Consider the following 11,256-nt stretch of genomic DNA (forward strand, 5'->3'; position numbering starts at 1 on the left):
TGAGTAAGAAGACATTTCAGATGTTGAATCTGAAAAAGTGTCTAAGACTTCTTCAAGAATAGTGTGCAAGGAATTGGCTTGATTCACGCTTTCTTCGGTGGATACTCTATTGGAGGTTTCTCCGAGTATGCCCTGATTTCCTAGTACACGACCAGATCTAAGGTTCATATAGACTTAAGAAACCCTAGATAGAGTACTTACCTTTGGATTGACTTGTTGTCAATTTTCACTTGATTCGATTGCAACTTTCTGTCAAGCTACTAATTCCTCATCTGCAACCTGATTCCTGTACAAATTTGATCAAGTTAGTTATTCTTCTATAAAGATAGTAGAATTTTCGCTAACTGTCGTGGTTAGTTTATGTGTATCACTTCAAATCGAGCTATGGGAGTCAGCAATTGACTTTCAGATTCGACTTTGGCAAAAATCAAAGGATTACTCTGCAACTTGGAAACTGAGTGAACATGTACCAATTTGGATCCGATTGAACCCAAAATTGCCCGGTGGCTTTGTATTATGCTGGTCTAACACTGTACAAGTTCAAAAGTCAAAACTGGTGTCCCTGGGTAGCAGTAGTAAATAATTGCGACTATTTACTTTTGCTAGTTTTTTCTACTTTTTGGCTTGGTTTGGCAAGTATACAACCTATTAAAGTCCCTGGACAAGTTTCAACAAGTTTGGACAAAATCTGTTTAAGTTTATCAACTGTTTGTGTCCACAGACCCTGATTTCAAGAATCTAGTTTAAGTCTCACTTTTGTGATCCAAAATTGATTTGTGGGGTCTACTTGATATGCTTGACCTTGTGGCATACTCAAATTTGCAAATTTGTCAATTTTTGAAGCAGATGTAAATAATCACCATTATTTACTCTAGCTATATTTTTGCACATGTTTTATTAGCACCTCAAGTTAAGGTCTCTAGCCAAGTTTCATCAAGTTTGGACAATTTTTGATCAAATGGTCATCAATTTTCTGTCCGCAGACTAACTTTGCAAATTTGGTCACAATTTTCAATCCACTGATACAAATCTTACCAAATTTGGTTTTTGGGCTTATTACAACATGGTAAAGCTGTTGGAATTAGGGTTGCAGAGAAACACACACATCTTGGAGAAGACGAAGGAAGCTCAAGGTACACAATAGAGAGTGTGTTACTTAGTGTGCAATGGAAAGATACATAGCCCTAGAGTGATGGGCGTATATACAATGCACGGGGGGGAAAACCTCCTAAAGAGGGAAAAAATGCCCCGGCAGTCCTAGTGTGTTCACACACATCACTACCACATGTATATGGTAACAAATCCCCCCTGGAGTGATGCGGTGAACGAGAGCTGGCACATGAGTAAAGGGAAGTGCCATGCCCTGAGGACATGATCAGTCCACAAAGGGGAGGAAGCCTCTCGTGAAAAGATCTGCAAGGTTGTCCTGTGTTGGCACATAAGCCAAGCTGGTCTCTCCTGCTGAGAGCCTCTCCCTGACATAATGGTAATGCACCTCAATGTGCTTTGTGCGAGCATGAAAAACTAGGTTCCTCGTAACTGCCAATGCGCTCTGACTGTCAGTGTAGATAGTGTTGGCAATGTCCTATCCAACACCCAAATCAGCCATAAGGCGTCTGAGCTATACACACTCAACCGTAGCTGTGAAGACTGCCCTGTACTCAGCCTCACAACTCCAAGTGGCCACAGTAGGTTGATTCTTGCACAACCATGATATACATGAACTGCCAAGCATGAAACAAAAACCACTTGTGGACACTCGAGTGTCAAGACAACCAGCCCAATCTGAGTTCGAAAAAGCATATAAGTCAAGCGGAAATGTTCCCCCTTGGGATAAAACAATCCAAGATGTAAAGTGCCACTAAGATAGCGAAAAATCCTCTTGACAGCCTGCCAATGCTTAGACCCTGGGCTATGCATAAATCTGCTGACCTGTAAGACTGCAAACTGAATATCCGGCCTCGTGTTGCATACATAAATGAGGCAGCCAACAGCAGTTTGGTAAAGAGTGACATCAGCAGGATCACCAGCATCATGTAGACTCAACTTCAAACCTGTTTCAATGGGATTAGCAATAGGTTTGCAATCCTCAAGTCCAAACTTACATAGCAATGTCTCTATGTAACTTTTATGACACAAAGCAATACCACCATCACACTGCTTAAACTGTATACCCAAGTAATGATGCAACAGCCCCAAATCTTTCATCTTGAAAGTAGCATTTAAATCAGCCTTAAATTCAGCAATATGTCTCTCATTTGGTCCAGTGATCAGCAAATCATCAACATAAAGAACCACAATGAGAAGTACATCACCCTCACGCTTTACATACAATGTGCTTTCTGTTGGACTGTTACGAAAGCCTTGTTTGACAAAATGAGTGTCAGCTTTCTCATACCAAGCACGAGGAGATTGCTTCAACCCATACAAAGGCTTCTTACATCTGCACACTTTGTCCTCTTGTCCTTTTATGACAAAACCGCGAGGCTGCGTTACATAAACTTTTTCAAATATGTCACCATTCAAGAAAGCAGTAACAATGTTTGATTGATGTACATCCCAACCAAAATGAGCTGCCAATGCACATAGAAAACGCACAGTAGTCATACTACAGGTGGGAGAAAAAGTCTCTTCATGATCTATGCCTTTTTGTTGTGCATAACCCTTTGCAACAAGTCGAGCCTTATGGTGATCGATCTCACCATCCGGCTTGCGTTTCAACTTGTAAACCCACTTCGTACCAATGGCCTTTTTTCCAGGAGGCAAATCACATAAAGTCCATGTGTCATTTTCTATAAGTGCATCATATTCTGATTGCATGGCAACCATCCAATTTTCTGAATTCTGTGCTTCATTAAAAGACAGAGGCTCCTCAACATCATGTAAACTAGACACAGCCAAAGCATAACAATCTGATGCATAAGATGCATGGCGAGAGCCTGAACGAGTACGACTAGACAAAGGTGCATCCAATTTACTGTTACGCAAAGTGTGCACCAGCCATTTTGGCATACCTCTAGCCTACTCATTTTCAGCCCTTTTCTCATCAAGTACATCATGTTCATCTGCACCAGTAATAGGCTGATCTAAAACATTTTCAGAAACCCCCATAGGCTGTACATTTTCCTCATTGGAACTTACATTCTTATTTCCACCACTGAAAAGAGGCAACAAAGTGTCATAAATGTCATGTGAGCTTACACTACTGTCTCTAGTACATGACAGCAAGGGTTGAACAGAATCTTCCACAAACACTACATCCCGTGAAACCAAAATATGTTTTGTTTGCGGATGATACAACCTGTAACCTTTGCTTTCAACACTATAACCAACAAAAATACATTTGACAGCCTTATCATCCAATTTTTTGCGTTGCACTTGTGGCACCAAAGCATATGCCAAACAGCCAAAAACACGCATGTGCTCAGTAGAAGGCTTTCTATCATGCCATGCTTCATATGGAGTAATAGACTGCAAAGCTTTCGTAGGACACCTGTTAAGTACATAAGTGGCACACATGATGGCCTCAAGCCAAAAAGAATGCGGTAAAGCTTGACTTTTGACCATACATCGTGCCATTTCCGTCAGTGACTTGTTTTTCCTCTCAGCAACACCATTTTGCTGAGGCGTATAAGGCACTGTACATTGGTGTTTTATCCCATGAGTAGCCAAAAATGCATTAAATTCATGAGACATATACTGCCCCCCCCCGATCGGAACGGAGGGCGCCCATAGTACATTTCGAGACATTTTCAGCCATAGCCAGAAATTGTTTGAAGCACATAAAAACTTCGGGCATCGCTTTAAGCGGAAATACCCATGCATGCCTGGAGTAATCATCAATGAAAGTCACGAAGTACAGGTAATTGCCCAAGGACGGAGTTTGCATGGGCCCACAAACATCACTATGCACAAGCTGCAACCTACATGTGGCCCTAACTGAAGCATCCTTTGGAAACTTAGAACGCTGCATTTTACCCAGAATACAGCTTTCACAAACATGTTTGACAGGTGCTTCAAGAGGCGGCAAGGAAGCAACCATGTCAGATTTCTGCAAACGCAGCAAACTGGCAAAATTCAAATGACCAAAACGTGCATGCCAAAGTTTTGCATCTAAAATAGCCCTTGAATCTGCAATAGCATTTGCAAAATTTTGTCCACACTGGTCATACAAAGTGAGCTTATACAGCCCACGGCACAAAAGCCCAGATGCAACAATTTCATCACCAAAACTGAGATCATGAATTGTACATCTGTCATCCACAAATTTGACTACAAGTCCAAGTCTAGCAAGTGCAGATACAGACAAGAGATTCTTCTTGATCCCAGGTACATAAAGTGCATCAACAAGTGTGAAGGAACTGCCATTTGCAGCAGTAAGTACAATCTTTCCAACTCCCTGAACTGGATAAGAGGCATTGTTGCCACAAGTGACTGAATTCCCATGAGGGACAGACTCGAGAGAGGTAAACAATTCACGATGTGAGGTAATGTGCTTTGTAGCACCACTGTCGAAATACCACACATGTGAATCTGCAGCAACTGACAAGCATGCATCATGGACAGCAGGATTGTAAGTGCACTCTGCACTAAAAGTCCATTCTGCATCAACTTCAGCATTACAGTCTCCTTTTACAGAAGACTCAACAATGGCTGCATTTGTAGTGGAACCACCCTCGTTCTTCTTAGCCTCTTTTGCCTTCAACTTAGGACAGTGCTTGATCAAGTGATCATTAGCTTTACAATAATGGCAATGCATCTTCTTTTTGCCCTGATCACCAGAATTGCCAGACAAAGTGTTGTCAGCAGAAGCATTAGGAACAGTATTTTTGCCGCTTGCAGCAGAACCATAAGAAGTGGCCGCATTGCTGTTACCACCCTTTTTTTGAGAAGCAATAAAAGCCTGTTCAACTGCACGCTGCCTAGTCCTATTTTTTCTAGAAAGTGACTCTTGCAACAGCAATGTGCATAATGCATCAAACTTGACAACTTCAGGATTTCCTTGGGTCATCAATCTCCAAGTACTAGCAAAAGTCTGGTAGGAATCTGGTAAGGCATCAAGAACAGTCTGCACAAGAGAATTGTCTGAAATGACTTCACCTGCAGAAATAAGTTGCTCATTGATATCCTTGACACTAGCAAGGAAAGTGTCCATATCATCTTCCTCATGCATAATCTTCGACTCCAGCTCTTTACACAGCAAAGCAATTCTAGCCTCATTGTGGCTTGCATAAAGACTAGCCAAAATATCCCAAGCCTGTTTTGCAGATTTTGCTGAACAGATGTGAGGAACAATGGTGCGCTTCACAGACAACGCAATGAATACATGAGCCTGCGCATCCTTAACATCCCAACGAGCTTGTTCTGTCGTAGGCAAAACAACTCTAACAGCAGCAATCCTTGCAGCAAGACCTGCAACATCCTCAACATCGCCTACATCTTCAGAACCAGGACGTACATCAATGCCCTGCACAATGTTCCAGATGCCCTTTGACACAAGAACATGTTACATTATATAAGCCCACATAGGGTAGTTGTCCCGATCCAACCTGTCCTCAGCAACAAACATCTTGAACACATCTGTGTTGTTGTTGTCAGCCATGGTAATGCTGCACCTGATGTGAAAACTGCCTAAAAATAGGAGAAACAGAGCAGGAACAACACGTGCTATATAGCACAAACCGTAGAAGACTATAAGGCACCTGTTATGCAGAAAACGGCACTGACAAAAATTTTGCACAAAATGTAGTGGAAACGGAGGCCGAAATGAGCCCAAATCAAAAATCTGAGCAGACCAATCTCTACAAGCTTTCCCAAAGTATTTTTCAACCTGCGAACATTTTCCAAAGCTCACTGAAATCAGAGAAAGTGAGCAGGCATGTGCTGGAGCAGCTGGCGACTAAGCCAGGGAGGACGCAACCTGCTCTGATACCAATTGTTGGAATTAGGGTTGCAGAGAAACACACATAGCTTGGAGAAGACGAAGGAAGCTCAAGGTACACAATAGAGAGTGTGTTACTTGTGTGCAATGGAAAGATAGATGCCCTAGAGTGATGGGCATATATACAATGCACGGGGGGAAAAACCTCCTAAAGAGGGAAAAAATGCCCTGGCGGTCCTAGTGTGTTCACACACATCACTACCACATGTATATGGTAACAAAAGCTAGTGGTATGCCAACTTGGTCAAAAAAGTTGAAAAATGGGGCATATGTAAATAATCGCGATTATTTACAACTGGAAACTTTTTGCATCTTTTTGGTCAACTGAGCATGTACACATGTTTATCACATCAATATAAGCCTATGAATCAAATTTCAACAAGTTTGGATAAATTTTTCTCCAATTTACACTCAAGATTCAAAAAGTCAGTACAAACTTTAGTTTTTACCCAGTTTTTTGCCAGTTTGGTGATTTAAATCTTTTGTTCCTTTACAAAAGTTGTTTGTACACATGCAATGAGTCAATGGTATGAACCTTGGTCAAATCTGAGTTGAAAGTTAATAATCGTGATTATTAACTTCAAGCTTGAAATGAACCAATTTTTGCAATTTTTCAATGGACAGTCTTTTTATGAGCTATTTTAAGCCTATGAATCAAGTCAAAACTTAATTTGGTCTAAAATGTCAAGAAAAAGTAAATAATCTGAGTTTTGGCCAACTCTTAAAATTTTTACCTCGATGTGTCCTTGAGCTTACCCACTAGTTCAAACAACTTTTAAGCTTACTCTCCAGTCGGATTGAGTGGTTTGGAGTCTTTTCATGCTATTTCTAGCCGTAGACCTTAAATTTTGCAACTTCCAATAACAACTCACAATGATTCTTTTAGAGAGAGCAATGTACAGAAATCCACCTCGGATCCTACTTACCCTACTCCTAGATTCTCATGCAATGGGGTTGTGGAAAGTGTCCACAAACACTCATTTTCTTGTCTTTTATGGTTTTCTGAGCATTGATCTTAAGACTTATCTCGTCTATCAATCATCCTCAAAATCCTAATCTATCTCTACTATCCTACTATCCTAAAGGCACTCAACAAGTACGATTACGTCCAAGCTACCTCTACACAGCAAAAGACGACAATCTTAAGCTATGCGATTTTTAAAAGAAAGTTTTGAACTCTAGATGATCCTAAAGGAAGCTAAAGGTTAACTCACAAGACGCTCGTGTTTTTTCCTAGTTTAAGTCTCTTCGATCCCCGGCAGCGGTGCCAAATGTGGGACGCGTGTCTAACCTCCCTATCCTATTTTATTGCAGTTTTAGCGAGAACCACGATTAATTATCAATCCATGGGACAAAGTTGACTTGAATAGTACATAGAGGCTACAAGAGGTTGTCAATCTCTCGAAAAACAACTAACAACTCGCATCTAACTCAAGCTACACTCAAGTGGCTGAAATCACTAAAAGCCAATAGCTCATCGGCAAACAAATCACATCCGCTGCAGCATCAAATGACATCCAAACGTAATGAAACTTCTAGGACATGTTTATAAGACCTAAGCACACATGATTATGGTCTCAAACCCCACTTTAGGTCAAGTGCCAAAATCACGATTATTAACAGCAATGGATTTTTGACCTAGTCATTTTCGACCCAGAATGCATCTAAATCCTTAGCAATGATGTCCCAATACCCCGCCTATGCTTACTTTTTTATTTTGAAGTATAGATTCCTACTTATGATGAAATTAGGCCACGGGTCGGTGTTAGGACAAGGGTCCTATGGGGCAAGGCCCAACCTAGGGGGTCAGGGACCTAGGCCAAGGGCCTGGACTGGACCAGTGTGGATTGGGGATCCGCTTAGGGCAAGAGCTAGGAGCTAGGCCTATATAAAGGGCGGTAGGGAGGAGGATCCTACGTCTCAGTCTCCTAGGTCTTACACTGGTATCAGAGCTCAGGGGAGAAGGGGGAGGAAGAAGAAGGAGGCATGGAGGAGCTTGCAAGGCAAGCACTTCTTGCGATGGATCTTCGATCTCTCTCTCTCTCTCTCTCTCTCTCTCTCTCTCTCTCTCTCTCTCTCTCTCTCTCTCTCTCTCTCTCTCTCTCTCTCTCTCTCTCTCTCTCTCTCTCTCGGGTCGTGGGCACGGGTCGTGGGCAAGCCCTCTTGCAAGGGAGGAGTTATGAGGCCGTGGTCAGGCACCCTAGGTAGGACAAGAACGGGATATGGGAAGCAAGGCTTCCAAGCTTGAAGCCGAGGAGCAAAGACGGTCTTGACAGAGGGACTCCATGGGAAGGTTACCCTACACAAAGTCGAGGAGCCGTGGAAACGACGGCTTGAGCGGGAGGACCTCATGGGGTGGACCTGCACAAAAACGGATGGGTTCAGCCTCTTTAAGGACGCGAGACAACCCGTAACGCTTTGCAACACAAGGCTAAGCCCTAGTTTGTAGCAGACGGGCCTCTGAGTTCGGGTTTCTCTGTCGCGGAGCTTCGCTGCCGCCATCGCTACAGAATGACAAATTTTTTTAATTATTATTTTTCAAAATTACCCTTTTCAGTTTGCATGTGGGCGCCCTAATCTTGGGTACCCCCAGCTAAGGACGGCAACCCACGACTTTCGACGACAAGCACAATTTTTGACAAGCATCAGTTTCAAACTGCAGCAGACACAAATTTTGCAAGTATGTGGATTGCATGCTGAGACAGCTCTTTGACGTAGAGGTGTTCTCGAGTGGGACCAGAAGCCAAGGCATCTTGGTACAATTATGGCCAACCCTGTAAGGACAGTCCCATTTTCACAGACTCAGCAAGTGATTTCATATACAATTGTGCAAGATGAACAAAGCTCCATGCCACGCAAGGGTTCGTCGACACTGAGTTGGCATCAATCAGTAATGGGGCATGCATTTGTTTTTGAAGTTGTTCGGTCAATTTATTTGCACATGATGAGTGATTCTTGTCCCGGCAAGGCTGTTGTACAAGTGATCAATCTCCATACATTTCCATATATTTGCTAGCATGAAGGATCATCACTTGCACATGCAACTGCATTATGCCTATCATGTGCATGTTGCATTGTTACTTTGAAATTTACATAATATTTTTGACAAGCAAGGCTTGCATTGCCTTCTAGCAAGGCAGGAATGCACTTTAGGCAATCACAACACAAGCACGGCTTCGGTTGGCATCAAACCAATGCTTCACCCACCAACATGACTCAAGCATGGCTTGAGTACCTGCAGCCCTGATCTGCTGGCCGGATCAATAGCAGTTCAATTTTGATACCCATGGAATCTCAAGGCGATTGACACACCCTGTGGCTCGCTATTATGAAGGGTGCACAGACCTCGGCATGGCCGACTTCTTGTCACTGCTTTCAGCAGCAGGCAAAGATACTTGCCACACGGCACTAGCCAATTTCAATTGAAATTGCTTGACAAGGCCAATTCTCGTTTGCCATGATCTTTGTACGTCAATACCAACATCTGTTCACTAAATTTGGGCATCTTTCCTTGAAGATTTCCGCAATTGGACTATGCTATGAGCATACAACCTAGGCGGGGGAATTGGCAATATGACTGCAGGTTATTTCATTACATACTAGACGAGCGTATATGATATATAAGGGTGTATATGATACACACAATAATTCTCTCTCGCGCACAGGATAGGGCTATGAGCTGCAACTGAGCGATTTTTCCTTGACATCTCAAGACAACTGGTTACAGGAGGACAACCAGGTTAGCCAAATTTATGTTTTGTTTGTTTTTTCATGAAAACATATTTACGTTGTTGATTATGCACAACAATGTGTTTTGCTAGTTTCCCATGAAGCAAGGCTTCTAGATCATGCTATGCTACGACCCATTGATTTGACATCAAGAGCATTGGCATGCAAGTTTGGGGAGCTGGTACGATCAAAAGTTTGTTCCCATTTAGGGCGTAGTGACATCATGTTATGATGTATCACTACCACTGCCGAATGTGCAAGGCACTTATGGTGTTGGCTCTCGCGCTTGCGATTGTCAAAGTAGCCAACGGCTTACAACCTTACATGCAAGGCATGCTAGCCAGGTGGAATGACCTCCACCACTTTATGTATTACGCTTCCGCTATCACACTCGCACCTCTGTCAAGGACAAACTAAGGATAGATTATTACTATGATTGTTGGTTACTATCAACACACAACAACACGCATAATATTTGGACTTATTTCACAGGCAAAGTGCCATTTTAAGTCATTTTTCTAAAGTCACGATCCCATACATGGTAAGAGGGTCAAGCTCTGTTTCTGTTCCCTCTCTCGATGAGAGTGGTATACAGGCAGATTGTTGCATGCTTATAGGATAAGCTGCAAGTCCGGCATAAGATGTGTCAGAGGACACAGATTGGGCACAACATATACAAACTCGTCACTTAAGGAAAGTTCCTTAGCCCAGCATGCTAGTCTTCTCTCTTTTTCTTATTTCTCTCAAGAATAATGAAACCTTCCTAAGAAGCTTTTCATCCATGCTTTGTTTGGAAGTCGGCATGAGCCAAGGTGCTCTAACTCTCAGCTAAAAATTGGGCAAAACGTCCTCTGCATTAGTCTTCATGGTTTTGTCGATCGAACACTAATTGCGATAAGAGCTATGAGCCACACACGCTGGCTAAGAGTCATTGTCAGATCTCGGGTACGACCCAACTGTTGGCATTCCTTGGGTGATTGTTCTTAAGATCGAACAGATCTACCTAGTGGAGTACACAATGACGTTAATGAACAAGCAAGAATCTTGTCATTATGGATGTTGTGGGTGTCATTTTTGCACGACATGTTTTTAGTGAAACACTTGAGTTGACTTTTTTATAACCATAAACTCAACTCAGCTGATCTCTAACACGGATTTTAGACGGGTGCTTACAAAATCACCCCACAGGCATTAATGATCACAATTTGATCTATTCCCATTATGCTTTCAAGGAAAGAATTCCGCAATCTAAAACATGATCGCGGAAAAATTCAACTTTTCAAGTTGATTCTCATCATTCTATACACGGTTAACTATGTTGGTTAACATTACCTGCTAGCTGAGCGGTTTCTACAAAGGGTCTTACCAAGGGGTTTGACTACGTAGATTCTACCCAACGAGTTTGGATTGTGAAGGCAACACCCAGGGTTTCCAGTGCACTGTTGCTTGGTTTTTTCACAGGTGGGAGACGTGCTCCTGTGCATTTGAAGACAGGTAACTGAACTTTCAGATCAATTTCCAGGGCCATGCCAAGGGCATGTTGGAACAAGTATTTTGGGCCTTAGTGTCCAATGTACATTATGTTG

Source organism: Adiantum capillus-veneris, chromosome 20 (assembly GCF_014529385.1).
Source record: "Adiantum capillus-veneris isolate H3 chromosome 20, ASM1452938v2, whole genome shotgun sequence".
NCBI classification, from domain to species: Eukaryota; Viridiplantae; Streptophyta; class Polypodiopsida; order Polypodiales; family Pteridaceae; genus Adiantum; species Adiantum capillus-veneris.